This window comes from Rutidosis leptorrhynchoides, chromosome 8 (assembly GCF_046630445.1).
Source record: "Rutidosis leptorrhynchoides isolate AG116_Rl617_1_P2 chromosome 8, CSIRO_AGI_Rlap_v1, whole genome shotgun sequence".
In the NCBI taxonomy this organism is placed as follows: Eukaryota; Viridiplantae; Streptophyta; class Magnoliopsida; order Asterales; family Asteraceae; genus Rutidosis; species Rutidosis leptorrhynchoides.
The window spans coordinates 272348168-272372210 of record NC_092340.1 but is presented as its reverse complement, the minus strand read 5'-3'; positions in this window follow the sequence as shown (position 1 = coordinate 272372210).

Here is a 24043-nt window from a genome sequence, read left to right as displayed (position 1 = left end):
CTTATTTATGAAATGAATGCGACATACTTTTCGGTCAAACTTTGTTATAAAGACTTACGACCATGTAATGGGACCATACGTAGATGACGCCGTCATTTGACGATTTGTCGGGGTCGCTACACAATGCCTTTCCAAGGTGCAACTTTAAGCATGACCATCTTTCCAATTTCAAATTCTATATCTTTTCTTATAATGTCAGCGTAGCTCTTTTGTCGACTTTGGGCGGTTTTCAACCGTTGTTGAATTTGGATGATCTTCTCTGTAGTTTCTTGTATAATCTCCGGACCCGTAATCTGTCTATCCCCCACTTCACTCCAACAAATCGGAGACCTGCACTTTCTACCATAAAGTGCTTCAAACGGCGCCATCTCAATGCTTGAATGGTAGCTGTTGTTGTAGGAAAATTCTGCTAACGGTAGATGTCGATCCCAACTGTTTCCGAAATCAATAACACATGCTCGTAGCATGTCTTCAAGCGTTTGTATCGTCCTTTCGCTCTGCCCATCAGTTTGTAGATGATAGGCAGTACTCATGTCTAGACGAGTTCCTAATGCTTGCTGTAATGTCTGCCAGAATCTTGAAATAAATCTGCCATCCCTATCAGAGATAATAGAGATTGGTATTCCATGTCTGGAGATGACTTCCTTCAAATACAGTCGTGCTAACTTCTCCATCTTGTCATCTTCTCTTATTGGCAGGAAGTGTGCTGATTTGGTGAGACGATCAACTATTACCCAAATAGTATCAAAACCACTTGCAGTCCTTGGCAATTTAGTGATGAAATCCATGGTAATGTTTTCCCATTTCCATTCCGGGATTTCGGGTTGTTGAAGTAGACCTGATGGTTTCTGATGCTCAGCTTTGACCTTAGAACACGTCAAACATTCTCCTACGTATTTAGCAACATCGGCTTTCATACCCGACCACCAAAAATGTTTCTTGAGATCCTTGTACATCTTCCCCGTTCCAGGATGTATTGAGTATCTGGTTTTATGAGCTTCGCTAAGTACCATTTCTCTCATATCTCCAAATTTTGGTACCCAAATCCTTTCAGCCCTATACCGGGTTCCGTATTCCCGAATATTAAGATGCTTCTCCGATCCTTTGGGTATTTCATCCTTTAAATTTCCCTCTTTTAAAACTCCTTGTTGCGCCTCCTTTATTTGAGTAGTAAGGTTATTATGAATCATTATATTCATAGATTTTACTCGAATGGGTTCTCTGTCCTTCCTGCTCAAGGCATCGGCTACCACATTTGCCTTCCCCGGGTGGTAACGAATCTCAAAGTCGTAATCATTCAACAATTCAATCCACCTACGCTGCCTCATATTCAGTTGTTTCTGATTAAATATGTGTTGAAGACTTTTGTGGTCGGTATATATAATACTTTTGACCCCATATAAGTAGTGCCTCCAAGTCTTTAATGCAAAAACAACCGCGCCTAATTCCAAATCATGCGTCTTATAATTTTTTTCGTGAATCTTCAATTGTCTAGACGCATAAGCAATCACCTTCTTTCGTTGCATTAATACACAACCGAGACCTTGCTTTGATGCATCACAATAAATCACAAAATCATCATTCCCTTCAGGCAATGACAATATAGGTGCCGTAGTTAGCTTTTTCTTCAATAACTGAAACGCTTTCTCTTGTTCATCATTCCATTCAAATTTCTTCCCTTTATGCGTTAATGCAGTCAAGGGTTTTGCTATTCTGGAAAAGTCTTGGATGAACCTTCTGTAGTAACTAGCTAGTCCTAAAAACTGGCGTATGTGTTTTGGAGTTTTCGGGGTTTCCCACTTTTCAACAGTTTCTATCTTTGCCGGATCCACCTTGATACCTTCTTTGTTCACTATGTGACCGAGGAATTGAACTTCTTCCAACCAAAATGCACACTTTGAAAACTTAGCGTACAATTCTTCCTTCCTCAATACTTCTAACACCTTTCTCAAATGTTCATCGTGTTCTTGGTCATTCTTTGAGTAAATAAGTATGTCATCAATGAAAACAATGACAAACTTGTCAAGGTATGGTCCACACACTCGGTTCATAAGGTCCATGAACACAGCTGGTGCATTAGTTAAACCAAACGGCATGACCATAAACTCGTAATGACCGTAACGTGTTCTGAAAGCAGTATTTGGAATATCATCTTCTTTCACCCGCATTTGATGATACCCGGAACGTAAGTCAATCTTTGAATAAACAGACGAGCCTTGTAGTTGATCAAATAAGTCGTCGATTCTCGGTAGTGGGTAGCGGTTCTTGATGGTAAGTCTGTTCAACTCTCGATAGTCGATACACAACCTGAATGTACCATCTTTCTTCTTGACAAACAAAACAGGAGCTCCCCACGGTGATGTGCTTGGTCGAATGAAACCACGCTCTAAAAGTTCTTGTAATTGGCTTTGCAGTTCTTTCATCTCGCTGGGTGCGAGTCTGTAAGGAGCACGAGCTATTGGTGCAGCTCCTGGTACAAGATCTATTTGAAATTCAACGGATCGATGTGGGGGTAATCCTGGTAATTCTTTCGGAAATACATCGGGAAATTCTTTTGCGACGGGAACATCATTGATGCTCTTTTCTTCAGTTTGTACTTTCTCGACGTGTGCTAGAATAGCATAGCAACCTTTTATTATTAGTTTTTGTGCCTTCAAATTACTAATAAGATGTAGCTTCGTGTTGCCCTTTTTTCCGTACACCATTAAGGGTTTTCCTTTTTCTCGTATAATGCGAATTGCATTTTTGTAACAAACGATCTCTGCTTTCACTTCTTTCAACCAGTCCATACCGATTATCACATCAAAACTCCCTAACTCTACTGGTATCAAATCAATCTTAAATGTTTCGCTAACCAGTTTAATTTCTCGATTTCAACATATATTATCTGCTGAAATTAATTTACCATTTGCTAATTCGAGTAAAAATTTACTATCCAAAGGCGTCAATGGACAACTTAATTTAGCACAAAAATCTCTACTCATATAGCTTCTATCTGCACCCGAATCAAATAAAACGTAAGCAGATTTATTGTCAATAAGAAACGTACCCGTAACAAGCTCCGGGTCTTCCTGTGCCTCTGCCGCATTAATATTGAAAACTCTTCCGCGGCCTTGTCCATTTGTGTTCTCCTGGTTCGGGCAATTTCTAATAATGTGGCCCGGTTTTCCACATTTATAACAAACTACATTGGCATAACTTGCTCCGACACTACTTGCTCCGCCATTACTCGTTCCGACACCATTTGTTCCTTTCGTTCTATTAACCCCTGGTCCGTAGACCTCACACTTCGCCGCGCTATGACCATTTCTTTTACACTTGTTGCAAAATTTGGTGCAGAACCCCGAGTGATACTTTTCACACCTTTGGCATAGCTGCTTCTGATTGTTGTTGTTATTGCGGTTATTATTGTTGTTGGGATGATTGTTGTAGTTGCTGTTGTTGTTGTTGTTGTTGTTGTTGTTGGGCCGTTTGTTGTAGTTGCGATTGATGTTGCTATTGTTGGAATAATTGTTGCGATTATTGTTGTAATTGCTGTTCTTGTTGTATTGGTGATTCTTATCACCGTTTTCCTCCCACTTTCTTTTGACTTGCTTCACATTGGCCTCTTCAGCAGTCTCTTCTTTAATTCTTTCTTCAATCTGGTTCACTAGTTTGTGAGCCATTCTACATGCCTGTTGTATGGAGGCGGGCTCGTGTGAACTTATATCTTCTTGGATTCTTTCCGGTAATCCTTTCACAAACGCGTCGATCTTCTCTTCCTCATCTTCGAATGCTCCCGGACACAATAGGCACAATTCTGTGAATCGTCTTTCGTACGTGGTAATATCAAATCCTTGGGTTCGTAACCCTCTAAGTTCTGTCTTGAGCTTATTGACCTCAGTTCTGGGACGGTACTTCTCGTTCATCAAGTGCTTGAATGCTGACCACGGTAGTGCGTACGCATCATCTTGTCCCACTTGCTCTAGATAGGTATTCCACCATGTTAACGCATAACCTGTGAAGGTATGCGTAGCGTACTTCACTTTGTCCTCTTCAGTACACTTACTTATGGCAAACACCGATTCGACCTTCTCGGTCCACCGTTTCAATCCGATCGGTCCTTCGGTTCCATCAAATTCCAAAGGTTTGCAGGCAGTGAATTCTTTGTAGGTGCATCCTACACGATTTCCTGTACTGATAGATCCAAGGTTATTGTTGGTATGTAGCGCAGCCTGTACTGCGGCTATGTTTGAAGCTAGAAAAGTACGGAATTCCTCTTCATTCATATTCACGGTGTGTCGAGTAGTCGGTGCCATTTCCTTCAAAATAGTCAAATGGAACAAGTTAATCATACAGAATATTAAGAGTAGTTAATAGTATTTCGTAGCATAATATGAACTCATTTATAAAAGCTTTTTCTTCATATTAGCGTTTTATAAGTTTAAATTCGGGTAGTACCTACCCGTTAAGTTCATACTTAGTAGCTAATATACAATTCAACTACTACAATTCTATATGAAAAACTGATTATAATAATATTTCGCGTTCAAACTTTTATACAATATTTTACAAACTTACAATACCGCTTATTTTACATAAAGCATGAAATATAGCACACAATAACTTTGATACAATATAGTTGTGAAGATAATTCTAGCTAGTACACAAATCGTTCAGCAAAGGCAATAAAGACATGTAATTCATACGTCCAGAAACAAGTCATGCATTCTGGTTTTACTAGGATTACTTCCCATCCTTGGTCTTGTGGAACATAACCGTTATGGCCGTTGATAAGACAGCGTGTTGTAACGTCGTCAAAGGGACGAGGGTTACGTAATGTCCAACAGTCCCGTAACAATCTAAAAACCTTATTTCTTACCCCAATTACCGACTCCGTCACTTGTGGGAACGTTTTGTTTAATAGTTGTAGCCCGATGTTCTTGTTCTCACTTTGGTGAGAAGCGAACATTACTAATCCGTAAGCATAACATGCTTCTTTATGTTGCATGTTAGCCGCTTTTTCTAAATCACGAAGTCCAATATTCGGATATATTGAGTCAAAATAATTTCTTAACCCATTGCGTAAAATAGCATTTGGGTTCCCCGCAATATATGCGTCAAAGTAAACACATCGTAACTTATGGATTTCCCAATGTGATATCCCCCATCTTTCGAACGAAATCCTTTTATAAACCAAGGCATTCTTGGAACATTCTTCGAATGTCTTACAAACTGATCTCGCCTTAAATAGTTGTGCCGAAGAATTCTGACCGACTCTAGACAAGATTTCATCAATCATGTCTCCGGGTAGGTCTCTTAAAATATTGGGTTGTCTATCCATTTTGTGTTTTTATACTGTAAAATAGACAAGAGTTAGATTCATAAAAAAAATACTTATTAATACAAGCAATTTTTTACATATATCATAAAGCATAAGCACACTATATTACATATATTACACCACACGAATACAACTATCTTATTCCGACTCACTTGTTTCTTCTTCTTCGGTTTTGGTTCGTTTTGCCAAGTTTCTAGGGATATATGATGTTCCCCTAAAACGAGCCGTCGTTTTCCACATTGGTTTAGAAAAACCTGGTGGTTTAGAGTGTAGTGACCCGAACTTTTCCATGTTTATATATATTAATTGAGATTGATATTTACATGATTAAATGTTTCCAACATGTTAAGCAATCAAACTTGTTAAGACTTGATTAATTGAAATATGTTTCATATAGACAATTGACCACCTAAGTTGACCGGTGATTCACGAACGTTAAAACTTGTAAAAACTATATGATGACATATATATGGATATATATATAGTTAACATGATACTATGATAAGTAAACATATCATTAAGTATATTAACAATGAACTACATATGTAAAAACAAGACTACTAACTTAATGATTTTTAAACGAGACATATATGTAACGATTATCGTTGTAAAGACATTTAATGTATATATATCATATTAAGAGATATTCATACATGATAATATCATGATAATATAATAATTTAAAATCTCATTTGATATTATAAACATTGGGTTAACAACATTTAACAAGATCGTTAACCTAAAAGTTTCAAAACAACACTTACATGTAACGACTAACGATGACTTAACGACTCAGTTAAAATGTATATACATGTAGTGTTTTAATATGTATTTATACACTTTTGAAAGACTTCAATACACTTATCAAAATACTTCTACTTAACAAAAATGCTTACAATTACATCCTCGTTCAGTTTCATCAACAATTCTACTCGTATGCACCCGTATTCGTACTCGTACAATACACAACTTTTAGATGTATGTACTATTGGTATATACACTCCAATTATCAGCTCTTAGCAGCCCATGTGAGTCACCTAACACATGTGGGAACCATCATTTGGCAACTAGCATGAAATATCTCATAAAATTACAAAAATATGAGTAATCATTCATGACTTATTTACATGAAAACAAAATAACATATTCTTTATATCTAATCCATACACCAACGACCAAAAACACCTACAAACACTTTCATTCTTCAATTTTCTTCATCTAATTGATCTCTCTCAAGTTCTATCTTCAAGTTCTAAGTGTTCTTCATAAATTCCAAAAGTTCTAGTTTCATAAAATCAAGAATACTTTCAAGTTTGCTAGCTCACTTCCAATCTTGTAAGTTGATCATCCAACCTCAAGAAATCTTTGTTTCTTACAGTAGGTTATCATTCTAATACAAGGTAATAATCATATTCAAACTTTGGTTCAATTTCTATAACTATAACAATCTTATTTTAAGTGATGATCTTACTTGAACTTGTTTTCGTGTCATGATTCTGCTTCAAGAACTTCGAGCCATCCAAGGATCCATTGAAGCTAGATCCATTTTTCTCTTTTCCAGTAGGTTTATCCAAGGAACTTAAGGTAGTAATGATGTTCATAACATCATTCGATTCATATATATAAAGCTATCTTATTCGAAGGTTTAAACTTGTAATCACTAGAACATAGTTTAGTTAATTCTAAACTTGTTCGCAAACAAAAGTTAATCCTTCTAACTTGACTTTTAAAATAAACTAAACACATGTTCTATATCTATATGATATGCTAACTTAATGATTTAAAACCTGGAAACACGAAAAACACCGTAAAACCGGATTTACGCCGTCGTAGAAACACCGCGGGCTGTTTTGGGTTAGTTAATTAAAAACTATGATAAACTTTGATTTAAAAGTTGTTATTCTGAGAAAATGATTTTTATTATGAACATGAAACTATATCAAAAAATTATGGTTAAACTCAAAGTGGAAGTATGTTTTCTAAAATGGTCATCTAGACGTCGTTCTTTCGACTGAAATGACTACCTTTACAAAAATGACTTGTAACTTATTTTTCTGACTATAAACCTATACTTTTTCTGTTTAGATTCATAAAATAGAGTTCAATATGAAACCATAGCAATTTGATTCACTCAAAACGGATTTAAAATGAAGAAGTTATGGGTAAAACAAGATTGGATAATTTTTCTCATTTTAGCTACGTGAAAATTGGTAACAAATATATTCCAACCATAACTTAATCAACTTGTATTGTATATTATGTAATCTTGAGATACCATAGACACGTATACAATGTTTCGACCTATCATGTCGACACATCTATATATATTTCGGAACAACCATAGACACTCTATATGTGAATGTTGGAGTTAGCTATACAGGGTTGAGGTTGATTCCAAAATATGTATAGTTTGAGTTGTGATCAATACTGAGATACGTATACACTGGGTCGTGGATTGATTCAAGATAATATTTATCGATTTATTTCTGTATATCTAACTGTGGACAACTAGTTATAGGTTACTAACGAGGACAGCTGACTTAATAAACTTAAAACATCAAAATATATTAAAAGTGTTGTAAATATATTTTGAACATACTTTGATATATATGTATATATTGTTATAGGTTCGTGAATCAACCAGTGGCCAAGTCTTACTTCCCGACGAAGTAAAAATCTGTGAAAGTGAGTTATAGTCCCACTTTTAAAATCTAATATTTTTGGGATGAGAATACATGCAGGTTTTATAAATGATTTACAAAATAGACACAAGTACGTGAAACTACATTCTATGGTTGAATTATCAAAATCGAATATGCCCCTTTTTATTAAGTCTGGTAATCTAAGAATTAGGGAACAGACACCCTAATTGACGCGAATCCTAAAGATAGATCTATTGGGCCGAACAAACCCCATCCAAAGTACCGGATGCTTTAGTACTTCGAAATTTATATCATATCCGAAGGGTGTCCCGGAATGATGGGGATATTCTTATATATATGCATCTTGTTAATGTCGGTTACCAGGTGTTCATCATATGAATGATTTTTATCTCTATGTATGGGATGTGTATTGAAATATGAAATCTTGTGGTCTATTGTTACGATTTGATATATATAGGTTAAACCTATAACTCACCAACATTTTTGTTGACGTTTTAAGCATGTTTATTCTCAGGTGATTATTAAGAGCTTCCGCTGTCGCATACTTAAATAAGGACAAGATTTGGAGTCCATGCTTGTATGATATTGTGTAAAAACTGCATTCAAGAAACTTATTTTGTTGTAACATATTTGTATTGTAAACCATTATGTAATGGTCGTGTGTAAACAGGATATTTTAGATTATCATTATTTGATAATCTACGTAAAGCTTTTTAAACCTTTATTGATGAAATAAAGGTTATGGTTTGTTTAAAAATGAATGCAGTCTTTGAAAAACGTCTCATATAGAGGTCAAAACCTCGCAATGAAATCAATTAATATGGAACGTTTTTAATCAATAAGAACGGGACATTTCAGTTGGTATCCGAGCGTTGGTCTTAGAGAACCAGAATTTTGCATTAGTGCGTCTTATCGAGTTTGTTAGGATGCATTAGTGAGTCTGGACTTCGACCGTGTTTACTTGAAAAATGATTGCTTAACAAATTTTGTTGGAAACTATATATTTTTAACATGTGAATATTATGTGATATATTAATCTCTTAACGCGTTTGATATTATGTGATAGATGTCTACCTCTAGAACAAGTCCCATTGACTCACCTAATAATAATGAAGAGTCAAATGTAAATTGGAATGATTCGTGGACTGATTCACAAGTTCCCGAAGAGGAACCGGAAGAAGAGTCGGAACCGGAAGAAGAATCGGAACCGGATGAAGAAATAGAACCGGTGGGGGAAATAATAAAATGGTTAAGTAAAAGAAAATCCTCAACCAACCGACCAAGGTTAATTATGGTCAATGGTGTTTCCGCCAAGGAAGCAAAATATTGGGAGGATTACCAATTCTCCGATGAATCGGATTCCGACGAGAATTCCGATGATGTTATAGAAATTACCCCAACTGAATTTAAAAAGGCAAAAGAAAATAATAAGGGAAAGGGCATAAAAATAGAGAAATCTAATTCCAACCCCGATGAACTTTATATGTATCGTCAACCCCCGAAGTCCTTAAGTTGTAACAATGACCCGGGAACCTCTAAACCACCAGGTTTTTCTAAACCAATGTGGATAACGACGGCTCGTATTAGGGGAAAATCATATATCCCTAGAAACTTGGCAAAATTAACCAAAACCGAAGAAGAAGAAACAAGCGAGTCGGAATAAGATAGTTGTATTCATGTGGTGTAATATATGTAATATAGTGTGCTTATGCTTTATGATATATGTAAAAATTGCTTGTATTAATAAGTATTTTTTTTTATGAATCTAACTCTTGTCTATTTTACAGTATAAAAACACAAAATGGATAGACAACCCAATATTTTAAGAGACCTACCCGGAGACATGATTGATGAAATCTTGTCTAGAGTCGGTCAGAATTCCTCGGCACAACTATTTAAGGCGAGATCAGTTTGTAAGACATTCGAAGAACGTTCCAAGAATGTCTTGGTTTATAAGAGACTTTCGTTTGAAAGATGGGGGATATCACATTGGGAAACCCATAAGTTACGATGTGTTTACTTTGATGCATATATTGCGGGGAACTCAAATGCTATTTTACGCAACGGGTTAAGAAATTATTTTGACTCAATGTATCCGAATATAGGACTTCATGATTTAGAAAAAGCGGCTAACATGCAACATAAAGAAGCATGCTATGCTTATGGGTTAGTAATGTTCGCTTCTCACCAAAGTGAGAAAAAGAACATCGGGCTACAGCTATTAAACAAAACGTTCCCACAAGTGACGGAGTCGGTAATTGGGGTAAGAAATGAGGTTTTTAGATTGTTACGGGACTGTTGGACATTACGTAACCCTCGTCCCTTTGACGACGTTACAACACACTGTCTTATCAACGGCCATAACGGTTATGTTGCACAAGACCAAGGATGGGAAGTAGTCCTAGTAAAACCAGAATGCATGACTTGTTTTTGGACGTATGAATTACGTGTCTTTATTGCCTTTGCTGAACGACTTGTGTACTAGCTAGAATTATCTTCACAACTATCTTGTATCAAAGTTATTGTGTGCTATATTTCATGCTTTATGTAAAATAAGCGGTATTGTAAGTTTGTAAAATATTGTATAAAAGTTTGAACGCGAAATATTATTATAATCAGTTTTTCATATAGAATTGTAGTAGTTGAATTGTATATTAGCTACTAAGTATGAACTTAACGGGTAGGTACTACCCGAATTTAAACTTATAAAACGCTAATATGAAGAAAAAGCTTTTATAAATGAGTTCATATTATGCTACGAAATACTATTAACTACTCTTAATATTCTGTATGATTAACTTGTTCCATTTGACTATTTTGAAGGAAATGGCACCGAATACTCGACACACAGTGAATATGAATGAAGAGGAATTCCGTACTTTTCTAGCTTCAAACATAGCCGCAGTACAGGCTGCGCTACATACCAACAATAACCTTGGATCTAGCAGTACAGGAAATCGTGTAGGATGCACCTACAAAGAATTCACTGCCTGCAAACCTTTGGAATTTGATGGAACCGAAGGACCGATCGGATTGAAACGGTGGACCGAGAAGGTCGAATCGGTGTTTGCCATAAGTAAGTGTACTGAAGAGGACAAAGTGAAGTACGCTACGCATACCTTCACAGGTTCTGCGTTAACATGGTGGAATACCTATCTAGAGCAAGTGGGACAAGACGATGCGTACGCACTACCGTGGTCAGCATTCAAGCACTTGATGAACGAGAAGTACCATCCCAGAACCGAGGTCAATAAGCTCAAGACAGAACTTAGAGGGTTACGAACCCAAGGATTTGATATTACCACGTATGAAAGACGATTCACAGAATTGTGCCTATTGTGTCCGGGAGCATTCGAAGATGAGGAAGAGAAGATCGACGCGTTTGTGAAAGGATTACCCGAAAGAATCCAAGAAGATATAAGTTCACACGAGCCCGCCTCCATACAACAGGCATGTAGAATGGCTCACAAACTAGTGAACCAGATTGAAGAAAGAATTAAAGAACAGACTGCTGAAGAGGCCAATGTGAAGCAAGTCAAAAGAAAGTGGGAGGAAAATGGTGATAAGAATCACCAATACAACAACAACAGCAATCGCAACAATTATCCCAACAATCGCAACATCAATCGCAACTACAACAAACGGCCCAACAACAACAACAACAACAACAACAACAACAACAACAACAGCAGCAACTACAACAATCATCCCAACAACAATAATAACCGCAACAACAACAACAATCAGAAGCAGCTATGCCAAAGGTGTGAAAAGTATCACTCGGGGTTCTGCACCAAATTTTGCAACAAGTGTAAAAGAAATGGTCATAGCGCGGCGAAGTGTGAGGTCTACGGACCAGGGGTTAATAGAACGAAAGGAACAAATGGTGTCGGAACGAGTAATGGTGGAGCAAGTAGTGTCGGAGCAAGCTATGCCAATGTAGTTTGTTATAAATGTGGAAAACCGGGCCACATTATTAGAAATTTCCCAAACCAGGAGAACACGAATGGACAAGGCCGCGGAAGAGTTTTCAATATTAATGCGGCAGAGGCACAGGAAGACCCGGAGCTTGTTACGGGTACGTTTCTTATTGACAATAAATCTGCTTACGTTTTATTTGATTCGGGTGCGGATAGAAGCTATATGAGTAGAGATTTTTGTGCTAAATTAAGTTTCCCATTGACGCCTTTGGATAGTAAATTTTTACTCGAATTAGCAAATGGTAAATTAATTTCAGCAGATAATATATGTCGGAATCGAGAAATTAAACTGGTTAGCGAAACATTTAAGATTGATTTAATACCAGTAGAGTTAGGGAGTTTTGATGTGATAATCGGTATGGACTGGTTGAAAGAAGTTAAAGCAGAGATCGTTTGTTACAAAAATGCAATTCGCATTATACGAGAAAAAGGAAAACCCTTAATGGTGTACGGAGAAAAGGGCAACACGAAGCTACAGCTTATTAGTAATTTGAAGGCACAAAAACTAATAAGAAAAGGTTGCTATGCTGTTCTAGCACACGTCGAGAAAGTACAAACTGAAGAAAAGAGCATCAATGATGTTCCCATTGCAAAAGAATTTCCCGATGTATTTCCGAAAGAATTACCGGGATTACCCCCACATCGATCCGTTGAATTTCAAATAGATCTTGTACCAGGAGCTGCACCAATAGCTCGTGCTCCTTACAGACTCGCACCCAGCGAGATGAAAGAACTGCAAAGCCAATTACAAGAACTTTTAGAGCGTGGTTTCATTCGACCAAGCACATCACCGTGGGGAGCTCCTGTTTTGTTTGTTAAGAAGAAAGATGGTACATTCAGGTTGTGTATCGACTACCGAGAGTTGAACAAACTTACCATCAAGAACCGCTACCCACTACCGAGAATCGACGACTTATTTGATCAACTACAAGGCTCGTCTGTTTATTCAAAGATTGACTTACGTTCCGGGTATCATCAAATGCGGGTGAAAGAAGATGATATTCCAAAGACTGCCTTCAGAACACGTTATGGTCATTACGAGTTTATGGTCATGCCGTTTGGTTTAACTAATGCACCAGCTGTGTTCATGGACCTTATGAACCGAGTGTGTGGACCATACCTTGACAAGTTTGTCATTGTTTTCATTGATGACATACTTATTTACTCAAAGAATGACCAAGAACACGGTGAACATTTGAGAAAGGTGTTAGAAGTATTGAGAAAAGAAGAATTGTACGCTAAGTTTTCAAAGTGTGCATTTTGGTTGGAAGAAGTTCAATTCCTCGGTCACATAGTGAACAAAGAAGGTATTAAGGTGGATCCGGCAAAGATAGAAACTGTTGAAAAGTGGGAAACCCCGAAAACTCCGAAACACATACGCCAGTTTTTAGGACTAGCTGGTTACTACAGAAGGTTCATCCAAGACTTTTCCAGAATAGCAAAACCCTTGACTGCATTAACGCATAAAGGGAAGAAATTTGAATGGAATGATGAACAAGAGAAAGCGTTTCAGTTATTGAAGAAAAAGCTAACTACGGCACCTATATTGTCATTGCCTGAAGGGAATGATGATTTTGTGATTTATTGTGATGCATCAAAGCAAGGTCTCGGTTGTGTATTAATGCAACGAATGAAGGTGATTGCTTATGCGTCTAGACAATTGAAGATTCACGAACAAAATTATACGACGCATGATTTGGAATTAGGCGCGGTTGTTTTTGCATTAAAGACTTGGAGGCACTACTTATATGGGGTCAAAAGTATTATATATACCGACCACAAAAGTCTTCAACACATATTTAATCAGAAACAACTGAATATGAGGCAGCGTAGGTGGATTGAATTATTGAATGATTACGACTTTGAGATTCGTTACCACCCGGGGAAGGCAAATGTGGTAGCCGATGCCTTGAGCAGGAAGGACAGAGAACCCATTCGAGTAAAATCTATGAATATAATGATTCATAATAACCTTACTACTCAAATAAAGGAGGCGCAACAAGGAGTTTTAAAAGAGGGAAATTTAAAGGATGAAATACCCAAAGGATCGGAGAAGCATCTTAATATTCGGGAAGACGGAACCCGGTATAGGGCTGAAAGGATTTGGGTACCAAAATTTGGAGATATGAGAGAAATGGTACTTAGAGAAGCTCATAAAACCAGATACTCAATACATCCTGGAACGGGGAAGATGTACAAGGATCTCAAGAAACATTTTTGGTGGCCGGGTATGAATGCCGATGTTGCTAAATACGTAGGAGAATGTTTGACGTGTTCTAAGGTCAAAGCTGAGCATCAGAAACCATCAGGTCTACTTCAACAACCCGAAATCCCGGAATGGAAATGGGAAAACATTACCATGGATTTCATCACTAAATTACCAAGGACTGCAAGTGGTTTTGATACTATTTGGGTAATAGTTGATCGTCTCACCAAATCCGCACACTTCCTACCAATAAGAGAAGATGACAAGATGGAGAAGTTAGCACGACTGTATTTGAAGGAAGTCATCTCCAGACATGGAATACCAATCTCTATTATCTCTGATAGGGATGGCAGATTTATTTCAAGATTCTGGCAGACATTACAGCAAGCATTAGGAACTCGTCTAGACATGAGTACTGCCTATCATCCACAAACTGATGGGCAGAGCGAAAGGACGATACAAACGCTTGAAGACATGCTACGAGCATGTGTTATTGATTTCGGAAACAGTTGGGATCGACATCTACCGTTAGCAGAATTTTCCTACAACAACAGCTACCATTCAAGCATTGAGATGGCGCCGTTTGAAGCACTTTATGGTAGAAAGTGCAGGTCTCCGATTTGTTGGAGTGAGGTGGGGGATAGACAGATTACGGGTCCGGAGATTATACAAGAAACTACCGAGAAGATCATCCAAATTCAACAACGGTTGAAAACTGCCCAAAGTCGACAAAAGAGCTACGCTGACATTAAAAGAAAAGATATAGAATTTGAAATTGGAGAGATGGTCATGCTTAAAGTTACACCTTGGAAAGGCGTTGTTCGATTTGGTAAACGAGGGAAATTAAATCCAAGGTATATTGGACCATTCAAGATTATTGATCGTGTCGGACCAGTAGCTTACCGACTTGAGTTACCTCAACAACTCGCGGCTGTACATAACACTTTCCACGTCTCGAATTTGAAGAAATGTTTTGCTAAAGAAGATCTCACTATCCCGTTAGATGAAATCCAAATCAACGAAAAACTTCAATTCATCGAAGAACCCGTCGAAATAATGGATCGTGAGGTTAAAAGACTTAAGCAAAACAAGATACCAATTGTTAAGGTTCGATGGAATGCTCGTAGAGGACCCGAGTTCACCTGGGAGCGTGAAGATCAGATGAAGAAGAAATACCCGCATCTATTTCCAGAAGATTCATCAACACCTTCAACAGCTTAAAATTTCGGGACGAAATTTATTTAACGGGTAGGTACTGTAGTGACCCGAACTTTTCCATGTTTATATATATTAATTGAGATTGATATTTACATGATTAAATGTTTCCAACATGTTAAGCAATCAAACTTGTTAAGACTTGATTAATTGAAATATGTTTCATATAGACAATTGACCACCCAAGTTGACCGGTGATTCACGAACGTTAAAACTTGTAAAAACTATATGATGACATATATATGGATATATATATAGTTAACATGATACTATGATAAGTAAACATATCATTAAGTATATTAACAATGAACTACATATGTAAAAACAAGACTACTAACTTAATGATTTTTAAACGAGACATATATGTAACGATTATCGTTGTAAAGACATTTAATGTATATATATCATATTAAGAGATATTCATACATGATAATATCATGATAATATAATAATTTAAAATCTCATTTGATATTATAAACATTGGGTTAACAACATTTACCAAGATCGTTAACCTAAAAGTTTCAAAACAACACTTACATGTAACGACTAACGATGACTTAACGACTCAGTTAAAATGTATATACATGTAGTGTTTTAATATGTATGTATACACTTTTGAAAGACTTCAATACACTTATCAAAATACTTCTACTTAACAAAAATGCTTACAATTACATCCTCGTTCAGTTTCATCAACAATTCTACTCGTATGCACCCGTATTCGTACTCGTACAATACACAACTTTTAGATGTATGTACTATTGGTATATACACTCCAATGATCATCTCTTAGCAGTCCATGTGAGTCACCTAACACATGTTGGAACCATAATTTGGCAACTAGCATGAAATATCTCATAAAATTACAAAAATATGAGTAATCATTCATGACTTATTTACATGAAAACAAAATAACATATTCTTTATATCTAATCCATACACCAACGACCAAAAACACCTACAAACACTTTCATTCTTCAATTTTCTTCATCTAATTGATCTCTCTCAAGTTCTATCTTCAAGTTCTAAGTGTTCTTCATAAATTCCAAAAGTTCTAGTTTCATAAAATCAAGAATACTTTCAAGTTTGCTAGCTCACTTCCAATCTTGTAAGGTGATCATCCAACCTCAAGAAATCTTTGTTTCTTACAGTAGGTTATCATTCTAATACAAGGTAATAATCATATTCAAACTTTGGTTCAATTTCTATAACTATAACAATCTTATTTTAAGTGATGATCTTACTTGAACTTGTTTTCGTGTCATGATTCTGCTTCAAGAACTTCGAGCCATCCAAGGATCCATTGAAGCTAGATCCATTTTTCTCTTTTCCAGTAGGTTTATCCAAGGAACTTAAGGTAGTAATGATGTTCATAACATCATTCGATTCATATATATAAAGCTATCTTATTCGAAGGTTTAAACTTGTAATCACTAGAACATAGTTTAGTTAATTCTAAACTTGTTCGCAAACAAAAGTTAATCCTTCTAACCTGACTTTTAAAATAAACTAAACACATGTTCTATATCTATATGATATGCTAACTTAATGATTTAAAACCTGGAAACACGAAAAACACCGTAAAACCGGATTTACGCCGTCGTAGTAACACCGCGGGCTGTTTTGGGTTAGTTAATTAAAAACTATGATAAACTTTGATTTAAAAGTTGTTATTCTGAGAAAATGATTTTTATTATGAACATGAAACTATATCCAAAAATTATGGTTAAACTCAAAGTGGAAGTATGTTTTCTAAAATGGTCATCTAGACGTCGTTCTTTCGACTGAAATGACTACCTTTACAAAAATGACTTGTAACTTATTTTTCTGACTATAAACCTATACTTTTTCTGTCTAGATTCATAAAATAGAGTTCAATATGAAACCATAGCAATTTGATTCACTCAAAACGGATTTAAAATGAAGAAGTTATGGGTAAAACAAGATTGGATAATTTTTCTCATTTTAGCTACGTGAAAATTGGTAACAAATATATTCCAACCATAACTTAATCAACTTGTATTGTATATTATGTAATCTTGAGATACCATAGACACGTATACAATGTTTCGACCTATCATGTCGACACATCTATATATATTTCGGAACAACCATAGACACTCTATATGTGAATGTTGGAGTTAGCTATACAGGGTTGAGGTTGATTCCAAAATATGTATAGTTTGAGTTGTGATCAATACTGAGATACGTATACACTGGGTCGTGGATTGATTCAAGATAATATTTATCGATTTATTTCTGTATATCTAACTGTGGACAACTAGTTATAGGTTACTAACGAGGACAGCTGACTTAATAAACTTAAAACATCAAAATATATTAAAAGTGTTGTAAATATATTTTGAACATACTTTGATATATATGTATATATTGTTATAGGTTCGTGAATCAACCAGTGGCCAAGTCTTACTTCCCGACGAAGTAAAAATCTGTGAAAGTGACTTATAGTCCCACTTTTAAAATCTAATATTTTTGGGATGAGAATACATGCAGGTTTTATAAATAATTTACAAAATAGACACAAGTACGTGAAACTACATTCTATGGTTGAATTATCGAAATCGAATATGCCCCTTTTTATTAAGTCTGGTAATCTAAGAATTAGGGAACAGACACCCTAATTGACGCGAATCCTAAAGATAGATCTATTGGGCCTAACAAACCCCATCCAAAGTACCGGATGCTTTAGTACTTCGAAATTTATATCATATCCGAAGGGTGTCCCGGAATGATGGGGATATTCTTATATATATGCATCTTGTTAATGTCGGTTACCAGGTGTTCATCATATGAATGATTTTTATCTCTATGTATGGGATGTGTATTGAAATATGAAATCTTGTGGTCTATTGTTACGATTTGATATATATAGGTTAAACCTATAACTCACCAACATTTTTGTTGACGTTTTAAGCATGTTTATTCTCAGGTGATTATTAAGAGCTTCCGCTGTCGCATACTTAAATAAGGACAAGATTTGGAGTCCATGCTTGTATGATATTGTGTAAAAACTGCATTCAAGAAACTTATTTTGTTGTAACATATTTGTATTGTAAACCATTATGTAATGGTCGTGTGTAAACAGGATATTTTAGATTATCATTATTTGATAATCTACGTAAAGCTTTTTAAACCTTTATTGATGAAATAAAGGTTATGGTTTGTTTAAAAATGAATGCAGTCTTTGAAAAACGTCTCATATAGAGGTCAAAACCTCGCAACGAAATCAATTAATATGGAACGTTTTTAATCAATAAGAACGGGACATTTCATAGAGGTTCCCGGGTCATTGTTACAACTTAAGGACTTCGGGGGTTGACGATACATATAAAGTTCATCGGGGTTGGAATTAGATTTCTCTATTTTTATGCCCTTTCCCTTATTATTTTCTTTTGCCTTTTTATATTCAGTTGGGGTAATTTCTATAACATCATCGGAATTCTCGTCGGAATCCGATTCATCGGAGAATTTGTAATCCTCCCAATATTTTGCTTCCTTGGCGGAAACACCATTGACCATAATTAACCTTGGTCGGTTGGTTGAGGATTTTCTTTTACTTAACCGTTTTATTATTTCCCCCACCGGTTCTACTTCTTCATCCGGTTCCGATTCTTCTTCCGGTTCCGATTCTTCTTCCGGTTCCGACTCTTCTTCCGGTTCCTCTTCGGGAACTTGTGAATCAGTCCACGAATCATTCCAATTTACATTTGACTCTTCATTATTATTAGGTGAGTCAATGGGACTTGTTCTAGAGGTAGACATCTATCACATAATATCAAACGCGTTAAGAGATTAATATATCACATAATATTCACATGTTAAAAATATATAGTTTCCAACAAAATTTGTTAAGCAATCATTTTTCAAGTAAACACGGTCGAAGTCCAGACTCACTAATGCATCCTAACAAACTCGATAAGACACACTAATGCAAAATTCTGGTTCTCTAAGACCAACGCTCGGATACCAACTGAAATGTCCCGTTCTTATTGATTAAAAACGTTCCATGTTAATTGATTTCGTTGCGAGGTTTTGACCTCTATATGAGACGTTTTTCAAAGACTGCATTCATTTTTAAAACAAACCATAACCTTTATTTCATCAATAAAGGTTTAAAAAGCTTTACGTAGATTATCAAATAATGATAATCTAAAATATCCTGTTTACACACGACCATTACATAATGGTTTACAATACAAATATGTTACAACAAAATAAGTTTCTTGAATGCAGTTTTTACACAATATCATACAAGCATGGACTCCAAATCTTGTCCTTATTTAAGTATGCGACAGCGGAAGCTCTTAATAATCACCTGAGAATAAACATGCTTAAAACGTCAACAAAAATGTTGGTGAGTTATAGGTTTAACCTATATATATCAAATCGTAACAATAGACCACAAGATTTCATATTTCAATACACATCCCATACATAGAGATAAAAATCATTCATATGATGAACACCTGGTAACCGACATTAACAAGATGCATATATATAAGAATATCCCCATCATTCCGGGACACCCTTCGGATATGATATAAATTTCGAAGTACTAAAGCATCCGGTACTTTGGATGGGGTTTGTTAGGCCCAATAGATCTATCTTTAGGATTCGCGTCAATTAGGGTGTCTGTTCCCTAATTCTTAGATTACCAGACTTAATAAAAAGGGGCATATTCGATTTCGATAATTCAACCATAGAATGTAGTTTCACGTACTTGTGTCTATTTTGTAAATCATTTATAAAACCTGCATGTATTCTCATCCCAAAAATATTAGATTTTAAAAGTGGGACTATAACTCACTTTCACAGATTTTTACTTCGTCGGGAAGTAAGACTTGGCCACTGGTTGATTCACGAACCTATAACAATATATACATATATATCAAAGTATGTTCAAAATATATTTACAACACTTTTAATATATTTTGATGTTTTAAGTTTATTAAGTCAGCTGTCCTCGTTAGTAACCTACAACTAGTTGTCCACAGTTAGATGTACAGAAATAAATCGATAAATATTATCTTGAATCAATCCACGACCCAGTGTATACGTATCTCAGTATTGATCACAACTCAAACTATATATATTTTGGAATCAACCTCAACCCTGTATAGCTAACTCCAACATTCACATATAGAGTGTCTATGGTTGTTCCGAAATATATATAGATGTGTCGACATGATAGGTCGAAACATTGTATACGTGTCTATGGTATCTCAAGATTACATAATATACAATACAAGTTGATTAAGTTATGGTTGGAATAGATTTGTTACCAATTTTCACGTAGCTAAAATGAGAAAAATTATCCAATCTTGTTTTACCCATAACTTCTTCATTTTAAATCCGTTTTGAGTGAATCAAATTGCTATGGTTTCATATTGAACTCTATTTTATGAATCTAAACAGAAAAGTATAGGTTTATAGTCGGAAAAATAAGTTACAAGTAATTTTTGTAAAGGTTGTCATTTTAGTCGAAAGAACGACGTCTAGATGACCATTTTAGAAAACATACTTCCACTTTGAGTTTAACCATAATTTTTGGATATAGTTTCATGTTCATAATAAAAATCATTTTCTCAGAATAACAACTTTTAAATCAAGGTTTATCATAGTTTTTAATTAACTAACCCAAAACAGCCTGCGGTGTTACTACGACGGCGTAAATCCGGTTTTACGGTGTTTTTCGTGTTTCCAGGTTTTAAATCATTAAGTTAGCATATCATATAGATATAGAACATGTGTTTAGTTGATTTTAAAATTCAAGTTAGAAGGATTAAATTTTTTTTGCGAACAAGTTTAGAATTAACTAAACTATGTTCTAGTGATTACAAGTTTAAACCTTCGAATAAGATAGCTTTATATGTATGAATCGAATGATGTTATGAACATCATTACTACCTTAAGTTCCTTGGTAAACCTACTGGAAAAGAAAAAAATGGATCTAGCTTCAACGGATCCTTGGATGGCTCGAAGTTCTTGAAGCAGAATCATGACACGAAAACAAGTTCAAGTAAGATCATCACTTGAAATAAGATTGTTATAGTTATAGAAATTGAACCAAAGTTTGAATATGATTATTACCTTATATTAGAATGATAACCTACTGTAAGAAACAAAGATTTCTTGAGGTTGGATGATCACCTTACAAGATTGGAAGTGAGCTAGCAAACTTGAAAGTATTCTTGATTTTATGTAACTAGAACTTGTAGAATATATGAAGAACACTTAGAACTTGAAGATAGAACTTGAGAGAGATCAATTAGATGAAGAAAATTGAAGAATTAAAGTGTTTGTAGGTGTTTTTGGTCGTTGGTGTATGGATTAGATATAAAGGATATGTAATTTTGTTTTCATGTAAATAAGTCATGAATGATTGCTCATATTTTTGTAATTTTATGAGATATTTCATGCTAGTTGCCAAATGATGGTTCCCACATGTGTTAGGTGACTCACATAGGCTGCTAAGAGCTGATCATTGGAGTGTATATACCAATAGTACATATATCTAAAAGCTGTGTATTGTACGAGTACGAATACGGGTGCATACGAGTAGAATTGTTGATGAAACTGAACGAGGATGTAATTGTAAGCATTTTTGTTAAGTAGAAGTATTTTGATAAGTGTATTGAAGTCTTTAAAAAGTGTATAAATACATATTAAAACACTACATGTATATACATTTTAACTGAGTCGTTAAGTCATCGTTAGTCGTTACATGTAAGTGTTGTTTTGAAACCTTTAGGTTAACGATCTTGTTAAATGTTGTTAACCCAATGTTTATAATATCAAATGAGATTTTAAATTATTATATTATCATGATATTATCATGTATGAATATCTCTTAATATGATATATATACATTAAATGTCTTTACAACGATAATCGTTACATATATGTCTCGTTTAAAAATCATTAAGTTAGTAGTCTTATTTTTACATATGTAGTTCATTGTTAATATACTTAATGATATGTTTACTTATCATAGTATCATGTTAACTATATATATATATATCCATATATATGTCATCATATAGTTTTTACAAGTTTTAACGTTCGTGAATCACCGGTCAACTTGGGTGGTCAATTGTCTATATGAAACATATTTCAATTAATCAAGTCTTAACAAGTTTGATTGCTTAACATGTTGGAAACATTTAATCATGTAAATATCAATCTAAATTAATATATATAAACATGGAAAAGTTCAGGTCACTACATCATGAGTCTAAATGGGTTTATCAACAAATCAAGTTCAAACCCTAACTTTGAATAGCAAAATCAACAATGAAATTCGGAGTTAGAACTTACCAATACCGCCAAAATGATGCCGTTGACGAGTAGAACAACTTTAATGCTTGAGGTTTGACCCGAAACAACCTCCTTCTTCTCCAAATGGAGTTCTCTCTCACTAGAACTCAATCTCTCTAGGGTTTGAGGATGGGAGTGTTTGATGAGTGAGAAATGAGCTCCAATGGAGTTCTAGGTCAGTCTTGATGACCCCAAACCGACCCTAATTGAAAAGACCAAAGTACCCCTCATTTAAACCTTTTAAAAAGGCTGAAAATTGCCTCTGCAGCAATCGGCGCGCCGCGCCAGAAGGTGGAGCGCCGCTCCAAATAACTGGAAATTGTGGTCGAGCCCAAAACAGGTTTCAGCAACTTGTTTTGGCCATAACTTTTCGACCGTAACTCCGTTTTTGATGAATCAAATATCGTTGGAAACGTAATAAGATATTCTATCCAATGGTAAGGCTTTGAAACATCAACTCAAATTTTATTTTAGGTTGAAAAGGTACGTACACACCTTGTACCTCAAACAACGTCCAGTATTCTTCGACGGTCGAGCAAGCAACACCTACATGCTGTGCACACTCCATTCACACATCGTACACCTTAAATACATTATGTACAATAAATATTTGGGTCTTACAGGTACTGAGTTCACTTGGGAAAGAGAGGACCAGATGAAACAGAAGTATCCACAGCTGTTTACAAACACCGCCCATTGAATAGGTACTACTTCAAATTTCGGGACGAAATTTCTTTAACGGATAGGTACTGTGATGACCCGGATTTTTTCGACTACTTGATTATACTATTTACATAATTTAATAATTTCTACTTGATAAGCAATGAATTTTAATAAGTCTTAAACCTCCGGAAAGAGTTTTATATAAGCATTTGACCACCCTTTTATTCCTACGATTCACGAACGTCATAACTTGGAGATTTAATCCAATCTTGTTTGGAGATTTCTTTGATTTCATCTTCGGAATTATTCCTTGACTCATCTTTTGGATTTTCTGGATTGGTGATTATAGGTTTCTTTCCCTTATTAAATTCTTTCTCAGTAATCTCCTTTACTTCCTCCTCCTCCTCAGGATCGTTTTCAGGTTCTTTCACTTCCGGTTCTTCCAGAAATTGTGAATCTTCCCAAAATGCATCCGACTCCCGGTCATCATCGTCATCAGTTGTATAGATGATTGATACATCTTTCTTCGGGTCATCATCGTTATCAGATAAGTCGATGATTGGTACTTTTGCTGGAGATTCATCTTCGAAGTCGCTGAATGTGATAATGAGATTGGTGCTAGAAGTAGACATCTATCACACATTAACTACCACAT